This window comes from Ornithodoros turicata, chromosome 2 (genome assembly GCF_037126465.1).
Source record: "Ornithodoros turicata isolate Travis chromosome 2, ASM3712646v1, whole genome shotgun sequence".
NCBI classification, from domain to species: domain Eukaryota; kingdom Metazoa; phylum Arthropoda; class Arachnida; order Ixodida; family Argasidae; genus Ornithodoros; species Ornithodoros turicata.
In genome coordinates this window covers 121,059,690-121,077,058 of record NC_088202.1, presented here as the reverse complement: position 1 = coordinate 121,077,058, position 17,369 = coordinate 121,059,690, and the positions used below count along the sequence as shown (strand labels likewise).

The following is a 17,369-nucleotide window of genomic DNA, read 5'->3' as shown; positions in this document are numbered from 1 at the left end:
ATTTGACGTCCTCCCAAAATGGTGGTACACATAGTAAAGTTGAAGACCCTCCAGGTTTCTTCATTAGGCATGCAGCTCTTTGGGCGCAACATAAATTGCAGGGTTTGTGGACGGGGAGGACTTTTACAAGCGCCCCCGGCTTAAGAACTGGGCCTCTCTCCCCGAGAAAACTCCCGTAAAGAGGGAAATCTTATGGCAGCCCCGTAATTAACGTGCTTGGACGTCACTTTCTTTCTTCTGTTTGATTGCCTCTATTTGCATGTAAATGAAGGAAACACTTGTTCCGGGGGCAGCTTCTGTTCGAGCCCCATCGCGAGAGAGAGCCGCATGCAAGCCGCTGGCTCGCTTCGTTTCCTTTGTACTTGCGCGTGTTTTGTGGTACATGCTTTATCGAGCTTGTTAACTGGTGTTGAAGCTGCTTGAACTTAATTCTCAGCTTCGCCTTTCGAACTGTGCTTTATCCCCAAGGGGCGTATCTTGTAGTGTGCAAGGAGGAGCTTCCTTGTCCGACGAGGGTTCTCAAGATACGTATGCGATATTGAAGCGCTAGTCGACAAAGTGTCGCAGTCTGTTTTAAATTTATCAAGTAAGCGCTGGTGAGCGAGTGACTTTGTGCAGCTGTGTTGTGTTGAAAGTTTTGAAGCAAGGCGGGCGCACTCAAGGTACAGTGAGTTCGGCAAGAAAAGAGATGGAGGCACCCGCAAAGCTATAAATTAGAGATGGGACGAATCCAGGATTTCTCGACTCCGAATCCAAGGAAGGTTCTGCGAATCCACGAATCTTACGAATCCTTTCTTCGAAAAGAGTTTAAAAAGCCAAGGGAAAAAACTCTTCTACTGAAAAGTGTTTTGAAGCAGAATTTGATATATTTGTTTAATAATAATAATAATAAAAAACAAATTTCGGGAGAAGACATGCTTCTCTCCAGAGTGTAACTTGTTCAACATGTTGTTCATCGACTACAGGAAATACATAAACTGAGGAGTCTGAATTCCCTCCATAAAACTAAGAAACAATCAAAGCAAAACAGTGTTACTTTTAAACTTCTAATATCGGAGCTTTATGTTGTGGTCTCGGGGGGGTCGCCGGCCAAGCAGGCTTGGAGGTTCCGATTTTAAAAAGAAACAAACAAACGTGGTTGGTGGATTCGAAAGATTTGATTCGCTGTTTTGTGCAATGGGATTCGGATTCGCGAATTCCGAATCCCTGCCTAGCATTCGAGGATTGGCGGATTCGGTTCGCACATCCCTAAATAATCGATTGTGAAATAGGATGATGCACACGCACGCGTAACTTAGCTGCATGAATACTGTAAAAATTAAAAGCCTCATTCACCCTGCACAGTGATGGGGAGTACCCAAGCTCAAGCATATAGTACGTTCCTGAGTACTTTACCCCAAGTATACTTCAAATTGTGTACTTCCCCGAAAATCGGGAAATGGAAGAAATATTCGTGTCTTGAAAGGGGCAATTTTACAGAAACTTCATTGTTGATAGGCTGGAAATGTTGCCAAGTTATTACCAACGACACTTTCATGCTGTTCTACAGTTATAAGTTGGGAATATAGACAGACACACTAATTTGAGATTGCGATAGTTAGCAAGATGACTTTGGCTTGTCTCTTCGTTTCCCCAAGACGTGATTATTGATTTATTATTTATTGATTGATATATTTATGCCTTGTACCATTTTAAATGGTCACATGGAGTACCTTTCTGCAGGCAACAGAGCCACATAGAAAATGATTTTTTTTCATGCATTTGCATAAAAACTATATAGGCAATGTACTTGAGTACACTAAAATACAGGGTGTTGCACCTAACGTGATAAAAAATTCTAATTAGCGACGTACTCGCCGTAGGATTGTGGGACTTTCGGCAATTACGTTCTATGAACTTTTTCCACCGTTGAGGAAGGCTTTGGACAATTTTTAATTGCGGGAAATTTATTTTTTTAATTGAACTTTGAAAATTGCCAAGCGAGCATCACTTTTTTTTTTTACAGGAATATTAACTCCTCCGCGGATAACCACAGACCCAACAAAAACTATGCACAGTATCGCAACTGAAATAGTCGAAAAAAATTAGTAAAAATTACGGTTTAGCCCCGACTGCTCGATTGTCACAAAGAGGTGCGCACTGAAGATGCGTGGAGAGGAGGAAGTATTCCCGCCTCTTGTTTTACTTTCCTTTCCCCCGCTTCGACCTTGATGCTGGGGACAACCGTTTTATCACAAAGAAAACCAAACAGTCGTCTTATCACAAAGAAGGCAAAACAAATGAAGGCGGGGACACTTCCTCCTCTAGACGCACATTTCGAGCGCGCTTCTTTGCGAAAATCAAGCTGGCGGGGCTAAAGTGATTTTTACGAATTTTTTCTACTATTTCTGTTGCAATACTGTGTATAGTTTTTGTTGGGACTACGGTTATCCGTGGAGGACCTCATATTTCTGTAAAGAAAAAAAGTGAGGTTCGCTTTCAAAGTTCCATTGACAAAAATAAATTTCCCGCAATTAAAAATTGTCCAAAGCCCTCCTCAATGATGGCAAAAGTTCCCAGAAAGTAATTGCCGAAAGTCCCACAATCCTTCGGCGAGCACGTCGCGAATTATAATTTTTTATCACTTTAGGTGAATCACCCTGTACTTTGCCTCGCACCTACTTGAAGTACATTTGAAATGTATTATTTTGTACCGTACATAAAGTACCAATCATGCAGCGTACTTTACTTTAAGTAGATAACTTTGCAAATCACTGACACTGCACTTGCCAGTCACCAAGTATTCTCAGCAGACGAGGTGGCTAGAACAACTTCTTACCAGTTATCATCAAATCTTAGTATGTCTTGTGGATCAGGCGATTAGACATAGAAAGGACAAACACAACACAAGCCTGACTACGTCCAGTTGCATACTTAATTCGTTACTTATTACCTAGTGCAACGTTTATAATTTCGCAGAGTCGCTATACTTGCGTGCAGAAAGACACGTGCAAACAATACTTTTCGTCAAAGTGCATCAGCCTGTAATGTTTGTACCACCTAACCACCTCAAAACCACCTAAATGAGATGGAGCTGCAGGCGCCCTTAGGGCAGCCACCCTGCTCCAAGTCTTTCCCCCTTTTTTTAGCAGTTAATTAATAATACTACTTTACGTATAATGTTATTTTATGCATCTTGCTGGAGGTACGTTCATAAACTGCACGGCTGTTTCATCCAATTCAGTGTACATTGCGTTCTGTTGGTAATATTGGGACTTTGACCCACCACCTACTAGATTATAACGACCATGTCAAAATCGGCAACCCCTATGAGGAGCCCGTCCGCACGATCGCTAGGGGCGCTACTCATCGGCCCGCGAGATCTAAATCATGATTGGACAATGAAAATTTGAATTTTGAACGAAATGAAAGAAGCGGACGTACGGCTACCGCGGTAGCAGACGAGAGTGCTACAGCTCCTATGAAAACGCGTAGAACGATGATGATAATCAACTTTAGAATGAAACATCTTCCGTGGGACATTCAGCGCTTGTACAAAAATATTAAGGTAAGCTGAAGTACAAAGTATTGCAGAAATTGAGGAAGCAATAACTGGGTCGATGAGTAGCGCCACCGCTAGCTTCCAAACGCGGCGCTGGGAAGGGGTGCCTATGATATGGTCGTTATAATCCCGTAGATCTTGCTTTGACCATCTTGGCCGGTATTGATGAAAGCGATCATTCCCCACGGACAGGAAGCCAAATGTAATATGGAGCCGATTTTTAGTCAGTGGCAGTTAAACGGCAGGATGAACACGATTCTCGGACTCGTAACGGGAGGGTCTTATTTTGGGCGACTCATCTGTTCCACTGCCAGGACTCCGCCATCAATTTGAATTAAGCGGTTCACTTGTAATCCGAACAGTAACTCAGTGTTAGCGTTCGTCATTATGCACTGTCCATCTCCCGGAAGAGCAATAAAGAGGCCCGAGGTCTATTTCCACGGCCTGTTCTCTTTAGAGCAATTTTCGGGATCTGGGAATGACGCTATTTTTCTCTGTGCAGCCGTTCCGTTTTCTGTTAACTTTCAGCTTCGCCTTTTACTTCCGCTTTTCGACGCGAAAAATAACGATTGGTTCTGTAAACCCTGAAATATTGGCACGATTCGCCGCTTTTTCATTGTTACTGTTTGGCCGATTTGTGTCATGTATCTTCACCTTTAGAGTGTCGTAGGATCCCATCCTGAAATGAAGCTCCTGTCCTAATGTGTGGATGAAATGTATGGATGACCCTGCAGACTGCAGGTTCTGGTTTACATTATTCCTAAAACAAGATTGTGCAGCGTATATACGTGCAGGTATAAATGGACAGAATGACAGACACTGGGACAGAAGTGTCGGGTTAACTGGAACTAACGTAAGGCAAGGGTGTTTGTTAGTTATGCAATCCTAGGGACACCGAAAATAGAAGATTCAAGGAAGACGTTTTGGTAGAAGGTTTTATGGTTGTATTTGGTTTGTGGAGTAAGATTTGATGAGGAAAACGACGTGAGCTTATTCGTCTTTCTGTGCGCTTGCTTACTGTTCAGATTTCGTTCTTTTTTTCGATGTTCGACGGAGCGCATTAAAGCTGGTCTTCAGACCAGTGCTGCCAGTCATTCTTTTTCTGAGTGGAAGTTTAGGTTTTCACAACAGAAGGAAGACGAAGGTATCGCCGAAACGCAGTTTCTTTTGTTATTATTAGCGAAAAGTATTTGAGCCCATGTGATTCACACAACAGACTGTGTTCTTCCAAAATATTGTTTCTCTCTGCAAAGCGGAAGCACCAAAATATTAATTTTTAAGTTTGAGAAGTATGACGTCATACGGTGGCGTCTACAATGCGTCTGGCAACCTTGCTCCCCGAATGTTGATTTCTGGCTCCTGCATCCTCACCACAGCTGCTGCCGAATTTACATTGTTGAATGAAGATGGGAGAAACACGCGCTGTTGCTGGGAGAGAGACTGTGTGTTCGTACGAGCGGCATCCTCACGGAAGATTCTAGTGGAAGAAAAAGCAAAAAAAAAAAAAAAAAAGGAGAAAGAAAGGGAAAAAGCTACTCAAAGAGCTGAAGTTCCTCCCCGTGTTATGCTGACCATCCACGCGTTGCTTCACTTCACACGCTGCAGTTCTCGCGCTCACCTGACAGCAGAAAGCTATGACGTTTTTCGCATCCTCCGCTGGAGTATTCTGTGGAATGTCGCGGCTGTGAATACACGGAGAGACGGTTACTCTCGATGACGTTACCTGCTCCTGGAGAATCCGAATCAATGGAGCTTTGCGGCTTGCTTCGAAAATACGTGGAAGCGCATAATGTTCACTGGTGACATTTAGATATAAGGCGCGCGGAGTCTCTGAGCGAGGTAATACGAAATAAAATAAATATAGACTTAAGTCTGTGGCGGAACTTTAAGCCTCACGACGTCGTTTTGCACGTACGTGTCTACGAATATTAGTTTATTTTTTTTTAAAATTTATTCATATCACTTTCCGTATCGTTAGGACGGTGCAGCTAACAACCCTCTTATCTTAGAATAAAGTACAAATGCCCCAGTTTACTGCGGATTGCTTCCCAAGTCTCGCTTGTCGAATGATCCGACTGTCTTCGTCGCGTTTTTGAATTTTTAGATTTAACTAAAGGAACCTAAGAAACTTGGGCGAAGTGTAACGTTTTGGCGTTACGGCTTGGTGTATGGGGCTACATTAATTACATTAGCGTAATCAATTTAAATCTAGTTAACAATTTAACTAGTAAAGTAAGATTATCAATAAAATTCAATTAAAAGTGGCCAAAGTAAATTCTACGCCCAAAGCCTCGTGAACCTTACCAACGGGGAGAGCCCCCTAAATTACGTTTTTAATGTCCCGTGTTACTTTTCATATTATTTATACTGTGTTTTTATTTATCCTTCTAAATTTGAATGTTAACGCATTACTACTATCGTTTTCTTCCCTATTGTTCCTTGCTATATCAAAGTCATAGCACATATTTTTATCAGTTTTCAATCGTAAATACGTTGCGGTTAAAATAGCATACAAGCACGCGCACTGATGGACGAAATTCATCGAAAGAAAACTCTGAGCTTGGGCGACACGGAGGGCAATACTCAAGCTTTTTCTGTGGTAAATAGGTTACTTCCTCACCTTGAGTCCACGCTAGTACTTGCGCATGGCCTCACACCTTTCGCGGTGCCACAAACGAATGTATGTTTATGTATGTACCAGTTGGAGGATGGGAGGAAGAAATGCGACTGCCGCGTTGGCTATTGATTTTTAGCCGGGGTATGATGATCCAACTCTATTGGCTGATGTAATGTCCGTTATTCAGTCATTGTCCCTGACAGGAAGACCCTTCCACTTCATCGTTGTGATCTCGATCAGATCTAAGCTGTTGATATCCACTGTTGCCGGAAGAATGAGCTTAAAAAGTACTTTGTTCGAAAAAGCCTATATACGAAGCGATGCTACGAGGAACGAGCCTCTGAGTACAAATGTTTACCTTGTCTGCCTCGACAGGCAATGCAGATGCGTCTTCAAAATGCTGACTAGACGTCTTCGAATAACCCGTTGCATTACTTAGACGTACAAAAAGCGAAAAAAAGAAGAAAAAAAGAAGAACGAACAAAAGGACAAACGCAGGCTTTATGGATTTGTTGGCACCTCCCGCGCGATTTGCGCCGTCCGAAGTGTCGGAAATATTTTTTCTAATAACATTTCGCCGGCGAGAAATTGAATTTTCGCGCACTTCCTCTAGTTGCTTATGTAAATAGACGACGAGCACGCACGGAAAGATGCGTACAAATCTCGTTGCCGAGGACTCATCTAAAATAAGGAGAATTAAATTTTCAGTCGGGGATCTGTGTATAAGATGAAATTACTCACGCACACATCTGGTTGCAGCACGACGAGCAAGAGCGAAGCTTCCGTGTCCTTTCTAGGATAAAAAGGAAAAGGAAGAAAAAAAAAAAGAAAGCGTTGAGATAAGCCTAAGGGGGCTCGAGAGGAAAACGGCATTCTCCTTTTTTTCCCCAGTTCTTTCGTTTTCCTTTTTTTTTTCTACATTGTGGTAGTAACACAAGGTAACCCGTGTTTAAGGGCTTCCCTGCGTTCGAAAGTAGAACGTTGTTTATAAATGCGCGTGCACTCTTTCTCCGCTGCTGCTTCCTCGTTTTCGCTGGAAAATGCACTATCACGAATATTTATGATCCTGGCTGTCAACAGCGTTACGCGAACCTAATTTCGAGACATGTGCAGCCAGCTATGCAAGATAGGTGAGCAACGTGTAGTGGAGCAACGTGCATCTGTTGTGCCAGGCGTAAACAAGGACGTATGCATCGTTTTTTATAGTTACGAATAAGTGACAAGAAGACGTAAATTTCGTGTTTCTTTCCGGGCGTGTTTGATATCGCCCAGGGCGGCTAACGGGAATTAATTACCACCGGCTTTTTTGTGTTCGTTCGAAGTGCTAATGGGAGTATTCTTTGCGTACCTGCTTGGTTTCTGTGATTCGATGGCAGTGTTACGGCGATGGAAATTTGAACGACAAGTCTTGTGTCCATCGTTGAGCGATCTGTGCACTGTATAAAGTGACACGGAACACAGCGGAAATTAAAGAAATAAATATATTAGACAAATGTCGCTGCTGCGGTGCGGGTGCGTTAATCGCACAGGAGGCATAACCGGTTAAAGCGATCCCGCTTTTTGCGTGTAGGGGTTGCAATTGCCATGTTTGTGAGCTACGCCTGTCTTTCAATACATCGAAGCCAGAAACCAATTGTGTGCACCTTTTCTTGCGTACCTTGTGGTTCGTTACCGCAATTTATAGTCAGTGACAACATATGTCATACACTTGACCTCGCCTCCACACAAGAACCGCTCCGCGCGCGCGAATGTAGTGCGGCGTGCGGCCAAGTGGGGACTGGTAGGAGAGAGAGAGCCGGCACTACATCGCGAAGCGGGGACGTCGTGCAAAGGCTGGTAGCCAATCGCAGGAGCCTTCCACGGATGAGTGGGCGGTCCCAGTTTTAGGACTTAAGTTGTCACTGACTATAGGCAGCTCAATTTTGTGCACGTGATGCCAATCACGTCAAGCCAGAACAGGTTCATTATTTGGCACCATTCCAGCAATGATGTCCTCCACGTGGACCGAACTGGCCGGTATAGATTCGATCAGCAATCGTTACACGTAGATATTACGCTTGTGTGCAGGTCTGTTACACATTTATTAGTGCTGTTTCCTCATCAATGTAACAGTGTTCTCTAACCGCGATAATCGTTAGTCATTCATGGCCAATCACAGCATCAGCAAGAGGTAAAGAAAGGAATCACAAATTGGATTTGCGCAATCAAGCGTTGGATATCGACGGCCTGCCTCCTTTTCAGTGTCTTCCTTTTGTGTGGCTCCCATAATCAGGACAAGGAGGGCTACTCTGTATTCTCGCTGCACAGAATTCCCGGCTTGTTGACTTCATTTATAGTTTCCTCGTCTCCGAGTTTCCACGACACGCTGTTTTAGGTCCCCGCCTTCCGAATGGTTGCTCTTCTATCGTGCTGTGTTTTGGAGAAGCGCCGTCTGCCCTTTGTTGTTGCTGTCTGTACGTGTGACAGCCACTGGTTGAGTGATCATTTGTAGTGGGCGTATGCTTCTGAAAGAAGCTAATGGATGCGTTTGCTGCCCTCATCAATCAATTCACATGGATCAGCAAGCGAGAACTCACGAGGAAAGTAGAATTGCGTAGTGGAGCAACGTTATAGTCCTTGTCGTCGTGTAGGAGTGATCATTGCGCGCGTATGTCCTGCATATCCGCATTTTCCACATTTCTTCAGTTTCTGCGTGGAAAGTCCTTCGATAATGAGCACTAACCCTCTGCTATTTGCGCACCTGGGAGGCAGAGCCACAGGAGGCCTGCATATTGCCTCCTCTCCCTCCTTCGCTACGTCGACATATAAAGTGAGAATTCGTCCGCTACTGCGATTCGCACGTTCTGCGAAACTCGCAAATTTGAACCTGTACACTAAAAAGTGCAACACGCTTTCCAGAAAGTCTCGAGAACGATATGGGACCATGTTGCGCTTTATTTTGTTTTCGTATTTTGTACGGGGGACATTCACAACTCGCAGACGACAGTCGGTGCCCATGAAGCTGACGGTGGCTCGTCTTCACGGTGACGACCGCCGAAAGCGCGTACGTGATTGGCTGCGGCCGTTGAAAACACGATCCTAATTGGCTGATCTTAGTTGTTACGTCACGTCGACGACTAAGCAGGCGTTCTGTATCTAGGTAGTGTTGGCAGAGACGCCCGCACGATTACGTGAAGCGTCATCCCCCTCCCCGCTCCCCCAGCTAGACGATCTGTAAACGAAAATGGTGACTTACCCATGAGCCGCATGGGTAAGTGACCTGCAGTTACAGAGAGCCTATGTTTGAATTCGTCTGCAGCGGACGGCATCCGGACTCTATATCAGCCGACACTCGACTCAACACCCCGCCTCGACTCCTGTTAGTGGAGGAAGGAAACACCGACGGCTACCCTGCAGTACTCGGGGAAACCGCGAACTACTTCCTCCGCTTGGGATGGGTTTTGAGTGAAGTTCAAGATTTTTGAAGCACAAAACCTGTTTCGAGGACCAGCTCAAGCGGAGGGTCTAGTGGAGGATCGTTCAAGAATACGGCCCGGCGAGGGAGGCAGGGGAGGCATTGAGGAGGCCTTCCTGATTTAGGTGGCGTTGGTTTTACTCGGTCTTGCATGTTTCTTCGGCGAAATCGATAAGGAGCTGAATTATTTCTGTCTTGTATTTTATTAACTCACCTTGCGCTTTCTTCACTCAGTGTACCCAACGTGCATTCCGTGGTCTGCCTGCAAACGAAATAGAACATGTAGCCCACTATAAGGGATATTGCCTGTTGAAGAACATAATGATGCTGCGGTGGGTACCACCCGTATCCTTATATTGGTTGGTATCGTATTTGTTTTCGCTACAACCACGGATCGACGGAGCTACAAGCAAATGCCGATCTGGTCACATGACATCGGCCTGAGCTACGGGTGCAAACGGGTCAATACATAGATGCAAAAAAACATTGACTAAAGAAAACTGCATTCAAACACATAGCATGTACCGCGGAAAGAGTGCTAGAGTAATTTTGTTCCTCTTTGTGCGGTCGTCTACTGGGGGCCGTAAACGTGGCTCCAACATTGCCTAATTTTGAAATGTAATTTTCGATAATTCAACGCTCCATTGAGAACGCACCCGACAGTGCTCTATTCTGCAGCGTTTGTTCAACCATCGCTTCGGATTGCAAATGCACACACTGCCCGCTCGAGTTTGCCATTCGCGGTTAGAGACTCAGTGCTTTTACAGCTGAAATGCGCACATCTCCTCGTTTTGTATGCGAGAAACGCGGGTATTCCCGATGGGTATTATTATAATAATTATTCCCGATGACATCCTACGTTTGTCCTTTCATCTTAGAACCGGTATCTGGAACCGAGACGTCCGTCAGGTTGTCATACCCTTGACTCCTTTCATCAGTTCGAAAAAAAAAAAGGAAAAAGCGAAAAAGGGACTCCTGTTGATGTACCTTGTTCTCTACCTTTTCGTTCCTGTAGCAAATAAGTCTACTCATCGATGCCTCACGCAGGACAATACGTTGTTCTTCAAGTCACACAGAGGATCCGGATAGAGCCTGCAGCATCGAAAAACTCGACAAATTCGGCAATCTTGACCAAATACAATGTCCCCGCTCTAACTTCCACACAAAAGCCTTTGCTACTTGTACTTCTCAACTTGTGTTGACTTCTTCTCAACTTTTTTTGGAAAGTAAAAGGGAGGCCGACGTCTTTGTAAATATCTGAAATCGTTTGAATCGTAACCTATACGTGACGTCAAAACGACCGCTATATAGTACACGCCCGAACGAAAACATCCCTCGCTGAGCAAAGCTCGAAACGGACCAGCTGATGAATTCTCGAGCATCCTGGAGCGATCGACCCGGTCTGCTCTTGGAGATGTCCTACAGACGTCCGCTTCAAATCCGTCCGACGCGGACCAATATGTATCGCCCGTCAGAAACATGACGGCTCCCAAGGCTTATAGAGACCCAAGCGTGTTTCAAAACGAGAGAAGCTGTCGTCTTTTTTTCTTTTTTTTTCTTTCCGCTCCGGCGGCTTATTTCTTGTTTAGAGTCGAAAGTTTCTCTTCGAAGCGCATCTCTTACAACTTTAGTCCCGCACTTTGCTTTTTCTGGCTTCGGTTTCGGGGTTCCCTTTCTCGTGCTCCTTGTGCTCGGGACTTTACTGATGAGCTTCCCTTGTCAGGGGTATCTGTCTCTTGTGGAGAAGAGAGTTCAGTGCAGATGCTTCTGCTTTTGGAGTTTTTCCAAGGCTCTCTGCGTGCGCGCGTAGCGTCAATTTGGAATTGGGGTTTACGTATAGCGTGAGACTTTTTTATGGAAAGGTTTGAAGGCAGCTTGTTTTCGCACTGCTTCCGCCTGTTGGGTATTACACTTCGTGTTCACTGGAGAGCCTTGTCGAAAGTGACTGCGCATAAAATTTGTGTCTGACACGACAAAGCCGGATGTGTGAATTTGTTTGTTTGTTTGTTTATGTTCTCCTTCGCACCATCCAAGAATACTTGCAGTAACGTTGCCGTTTTATTCTCGTCGGATCTTCGGACGGATTTATGTGTATAAAGAACTTTTTTTCTTCTTCTGGTGCTATTGAGCTGTTTGAAGGGCAGACATATCTAAAGGCAACATAGATCGTATCTCATTCACTTATTCGTGTGCAATGTATGCGGCATACCGGGCATATGCACCGCTCAGTAGACAGTGGAAAGCTCTCAGCCACTGATTGAGGGGTAGTGGGTTAACGTTCACAATCACGCAGTTTCCTTTGCTTTCGAAAGCGTGTCAAACGACTACATTTTTAAGCCGTGTTTCTAAGCGACATATCCACGTTTCTTAATCGACGGATCTAACGTAAACAACAAGAATTTCTGGAACTATCTCCCATGTTCCACGCTCGTTCTTCACAGTCGCTATAACGATGACAATGTTTCCTTTATAATCTTCTGTCAAAGTAAGCACGAATCAAAGCGAAGGTAGTTCTTTCATGCGACTTCCTATTTGCGTCGCGAAGCAACAACGAAAGTGCACTCTTACCCTTCGACGTCTCGCGACCAAAGCGCACTGTCAGAAGCAGGCGTTCTCTGTCGCGGTATGCACCGCTCCTTCGTCTCATTCTTCATATTGTATGGAATCCACGGAATATACGGAACACAAACAAATAGCTCGGTCGCTGTTGATGTTAACGGCCGCCCACCCAATCACAAAAGCTCCGTCGGCAGCCGAGTTTATGCAGCTCGCTTTCCTTACGCATTTACAGTTTTCGCGGAGGCTGACTTTAAAGCCACGTCGCTGTATAGGTGCTACCGCCACAGACTCGAATATTATGGAGAGCACAAAAGTCGGGCGAAATGTTTATCTACGGTTACGCGTTCGCGTTGGAACTTACGGTGGAGCTTTCTCTGTGTACACATGGCTACATCTAGAACAAAGTTAACGAGTCTCGTATGCATATTTCACGCGCACGAGTGTGATAGCGCGCGGTCGCGGTACATCATGGGTGGCTGAGCAGGTGCTGTTGTAAAACTTATTCACCAGACGCGCAGGCCGTGCTCCTTCTAGAATAGGTAACGACTTCGTAAATGTGTTTTGTCTAACCTCAAACTGTTCTTTCAGGTACGCGAAAAAAGGTGCGCCATCCATTCCCGCATTGTTGTCGGAACATATTCATTAAAGTGTGAAACGGAAAGACGTGCGAGAATTCGCGCGTTCGATGCCTGGAGACTTTTCTTATTACTCCGAAACTGCAACCGAAGCAACTTCTCCGACTTGGATGAACTCCAAGTCGGAGAAGTTGCTTCGGTTTGATTTGAAAAGGGAGAAAAATATGGATAGGCTAGCTCAACCTAGACTGTGCCATTCATGAGGACAGACTGTAGAAAAAAAACCAGCACCATGGCCGAGCGGGTTAAGGCGTCCCGATCGTTGGTGGTAGCCAAGGCCGTGCTGAAGACTGGGAGGTGGTGGGTTCGAATCCTGTCAGCGGCTGTGCTGTCTGAGGTTTCCTTTAGGTTTTCCCAATACTTTTCAGACGATTGTCGCCACAGTTTCTTCTGAGGTCGGCCCATGACGCATACTAACCCCCCCCCCCCCCCCACTCCTTCCTGCTGTCCTCCCTCCATCTGTCCACACCTGTACGCCGCTCATAGCCACAGTTGCTTCGCGGCGCTAACACCGAATCAGAAACATACTAAAAAAAACAAATTTACCTTCACGTCCGTTCCTTTCCTCTGACTTCGTCATTAACCCCACCAATCCCCTGTGGTCGTTGTGCAGTCAACAGTAAGCGTTCCGGCGTAGCCGACTCCACATCGAGGAACCGCAATCTCCATATTATTTTCTTTCAAACTCCAAATTTTGTTACTCTTATTCGATCTTGTAGATACGAAAGTCTGTGTCTTGGAACACTCTAATACATCAGAATATACGTGTCTGGACAGCTGTCCCAAATGTACGCCTTACTGTATCCCTTTTGTAACCCTGTAAATACTGTAAACGTATTTTTATTCGCGATGTATTAATTTTCCCGAATCGCGCATTCAATTATTTGCGAAGTTATTCGCAAGTATCTCATTTCGCCATACCAGGGCCTGTTTCCTTTTTCGAGATAATCGTCAGGCTGTATTCGCGAGTACAATTTTTCGCGATCTTTTAGCGGTCGCGAGATTCGCGGAAATTAATACATCGCGAATAAAAATAAGGTGTACAGCAAGGTTTTGTGTTCGCTCGCAGCCGCAAGAGGAGACTACGCGTAAACAGAACGGGTGTTAGATTAGTTTGTACCGCGGTGCCTCCATAATTATCACTATATGCTACTTATAAGCAGTTGCGAAATTACTTTTGCTTTGTAATGCATTCCTCATTACCTCTCCATGCATTGTAACGCATTACTAATGTAATTACTTTCATCAAGTAATGACATTACTTCGGCATTACATTTTACAGTCCTCTGTGGTGTTTGAGGTGCGCACTGAAAAGGGACGTGATTACTTTCTTGCTTTGTTGCAGAGTACCGGTGACAGTAATTACGATTTTTGCAAAATCGCAACTCACGAACGATTTCGTGAGAGATGAGAGCAATACGTATAATCTAAATGAGCAACTCTCTGTAAGATTAATTGGAGCGTAGATAACATTCATTTTCTTCCATCTCTGTCCCTAAGGTGAACACATACACATTTCTAGCGTATCATTGAACATCATTTCTCAGTATGGAAATAACTGAAAACTCCCGGAACATTGTTGCTGCTATTTATACGAGCTACGCCCATTTAAGCACGTCATATCTACGCGTTTATCGAATCACTCGACAACCGCCTTAATTCAGACAGTCATAACATGCTGCATGCCTGTACTCGGAGCTTCCACGACCACACTCCTCCTTGCAGACACAGACGCTTTTGACGTAAAGATGAGAGGTCGATTTGAAGCAGGAAGGGACGATGGAGTTCCACGCAGCGCCGTGTGGATGTGGATTCCTTATCGTCGCCCTCCGCTGTCAGAGGCGCTATGTGTCGTCAGTGGCGTCTGCTGATGACACAGGCTGTAGGAAAAGAAGCATCGCAACGCCCGAGAAACACGCTGCTTTTCGTGTTCCACCCCTGATGACGAGCGGCAACTTCTTGAGATAAAAGGCCGAGCGCTCCAAATTGAATTCGCGGGAACAACTATACAGCTGTCGCCTGGAAATGGATTTCGGACTTGAGTGGATAGCCATTGCATGCACGGTTGACATGGTGTAATGTGGAACGCGCATTTTGATGCTGTGTTTCATCCGGGACGATGGATGGAAGCATATATAGATAAGATGCATAAAAAAATGTTGATTTGCTCGATCGCTCCGCCTTATCATCGGCGAACTTTGCGCGGTATTTCGCCGAGCGCTGTTTCCCTCGCAACCTTCTCTGTAGTGCGTGCACACTTTCGGTCTACTTGTGCATTCCTCCTTTCGAAGCCCCGTTAAGTACCCAGGGATTTGTTAGAACGCGGCCACAGATTGATGAACCTGCATGGAATGGTAATTTCTGCGCGCCTCAAGATGGGGACTAGAAAGTGCAGCGCGAGTAAGAATGGAAGACAACCAGTACGCCTATAGGTCCTTGCAGGTATGCTTTCGTGGCCACAGCGGCTTCGCGGCGCTAACACTGAACTGCAAGAAGAACGCTGTAAGGATGGATCACAGACGTACCGCTCGCATTACGGTGCTGGCACGATCTGTCAGCTCGATAATTGCGCGCTATTTCTGCTTTCTGCCACATGGTGCTTTATGGACTAGCTTCCCTTATTGCTTCAGTATGACGGGCAGGACGTTGACGAGACATGATGCAGCCACCATACTACCATCTTTGTCTCGACCCGTCATTCATAAAGCCGCCGCCGCTGTCCTCTTCCATCCCATGTCGGGCGATTAGTTCCTGCGATAAGAACTTTATTCCGTTATTGACCAGGACATAGCGCAGCGTCTGCCTAATGTATTCGCCAGTGCATGAGCAATTGTGGGAGGTTAATACGCGCAAGAGTCTTAGTATTAGGCGGCTGACAACGGGGCTTTTGTGCTGTTACTGGCTTGCTGTCGTTCTTTTCGCTGTTGGAAGTCGACTGCAATAAGCTAGGTGCGTTCAGTTCCATCAGAAGAAGACGAACGTTCGCCTACCGTGCGCCTTTTATGACGGATTGCTCCTGCGTGAGCAGGTCAGCCATGTTGTTTTCTTTTGTACCGCGCCTTGCGGGTACTTCTCCAACAATTGAAACGTGGCCTGAAGTAATATAACGGCCCGCTTACACGTGTCTACGGCCAAACTGGTTCAGACATAAAATCATCTGAAATAGAGCTAATTATGTGGTTCTCAAAACGCAAAATGATGCAAAATTTCTAATCGGATCTAATTGTCAAGATGCGGAGGTGTAAGCGTTGCGCACTTCCGAAAGAAATGCATCGCAGGGCCACCGCGCGACGTCCGAAAAGAAAATATCTTCATTCCGCCTCATTGCCGCAAAGTTGGCTTTAGAAGCCACTACCGCAGGAAAATGCCTAGAATGAAACTGAAACCGAATTACTAAGGCTATAGCATCCACCAGATGCCACGAGCAGGAAGCGATGAGAATGGGGAGCGATTTGGCGACTATGAACAGAAAAAGGTATCAGGGCAGGCTTGGAGGTATCTTGAGTACCGTTCTCTAAATACTGTATCTTAAATACTTTTGTTGATGTCTTAGTATCGTACTGAGTGCGCTTCGGGAAAAGTGTGTACTGTAATTAAAATACTTCTTTTCAGTATTTAGTACTCAGTACTTTAATTACTCTTTCATTTTTGTCGAATATTCAGATGGGCATTCTTCTTCTTTTCTTTTTTTTTTCCCGCACCTGACAACAGTTGACCTTTCCAGGCTGTTTCAAAAGAAGTCCACGCTGTTATCATTTGGCTTGAAACACCACGTTTTTCAATGAAAGAGAGGACTGTTGTCCGATGAGCACTTTGAAATGCAACTAGCAACGTGCAACGCAACGTGCAAATAAAGCATATATCTAATTTGCAGGCATATTTTGACACTTCTGTGGCTGTTCATTTTGTGAGTATCTTATAAGTATCTTAAATACTTCTCATATTATTTACTACTCTACTCTAAGTAATTTTATTTCTAACTGCATTTACTGTATTTTAAATATATTTTGCGATCAGTGTTTAGTAATGTATTTTAAATACGTTTTTGTAGTATATTCTACATGTCTGTATCAGGGTAAGGGGAATCTATCAACGCTTGCAGACTAGTGCAGGACAGAGACAAAGAAGAGCCAAGCAGCCAGTGAATGAGAACACTGCGTTGTGAACTGATTCTTAATAGTGTTTTGTCATTGTATAGTAAATTGGTTAAGCGCTATGTTTCCTGAAAAAAAAAGTTTGAAAAATTTACAGACTATGTGCAGCTTTATGTTTGCAGAAATAATAAAGTTCAAATTTCTGTGCATCATCTGCGCAACATTACGTAGTAGTAATAGGAAGATACTGAAACAAGGGGAAAAGCCAGGTGGGTTGGTGATACATTCTAAAGTCGTTCAAACCCCAGTGCAAGGGAGGACAATAAAGCACAAACTCGAGACTGCGTGTACAGTGCGTCTGTTGTTTCGTGTTTACCTGTTGTCTCGTTTATGCCTTCCCCTGCACTGGTGTTTTAACGAGTAACAGGAAGAACTCTTCAATGCCATAGAGACTGAAGGGAATTGACTA

General features: G+C 44.8%; 2 protein-coding genes across 7 annotated transcripts in view; one reads left to right on the top strand and one right to left on the bottom strand.

The window, feature by feature from the left end:
• The window catches only part of LOC135386012 (protein timeless homolog), a 301,575-nt gene that overhangs the window by 54,782 nt on the left and 229,424 nt on the right, over positions 1-17,369 (top strand). The gene's annotated exons all lie outside the window — the stretch shown is intronic.
• The window catches only part of LOC135386013 (insulin-like growth factor-binding protein complex acid labile subunit), a 146,416-nt gene that overhangs the window by 32,087 nt on the left and 96,960 nt on the right, over positions 1-17,369 (bottom strand). For 2 of the 5 annotated variants that reach the window (XM_064615705.1, XM_064615704.1), the window contains exon 3: positions 9,827-9,874. The exons of 2 other annotated variants lie outside the window; for them this stretch is intronic. The gene's annotated coding sequence lies outside the window, so the exon portion shown is untranslated. Of the gene's footprint in view, positions 1-8,262; positions 8,673-8,734; positions 8,847-9,826; positions 9,875-17,369 lie in introns of those variants that run through there. One more of the 5 variants, XR_010420559.1, reaches the window with a different exon arrangement.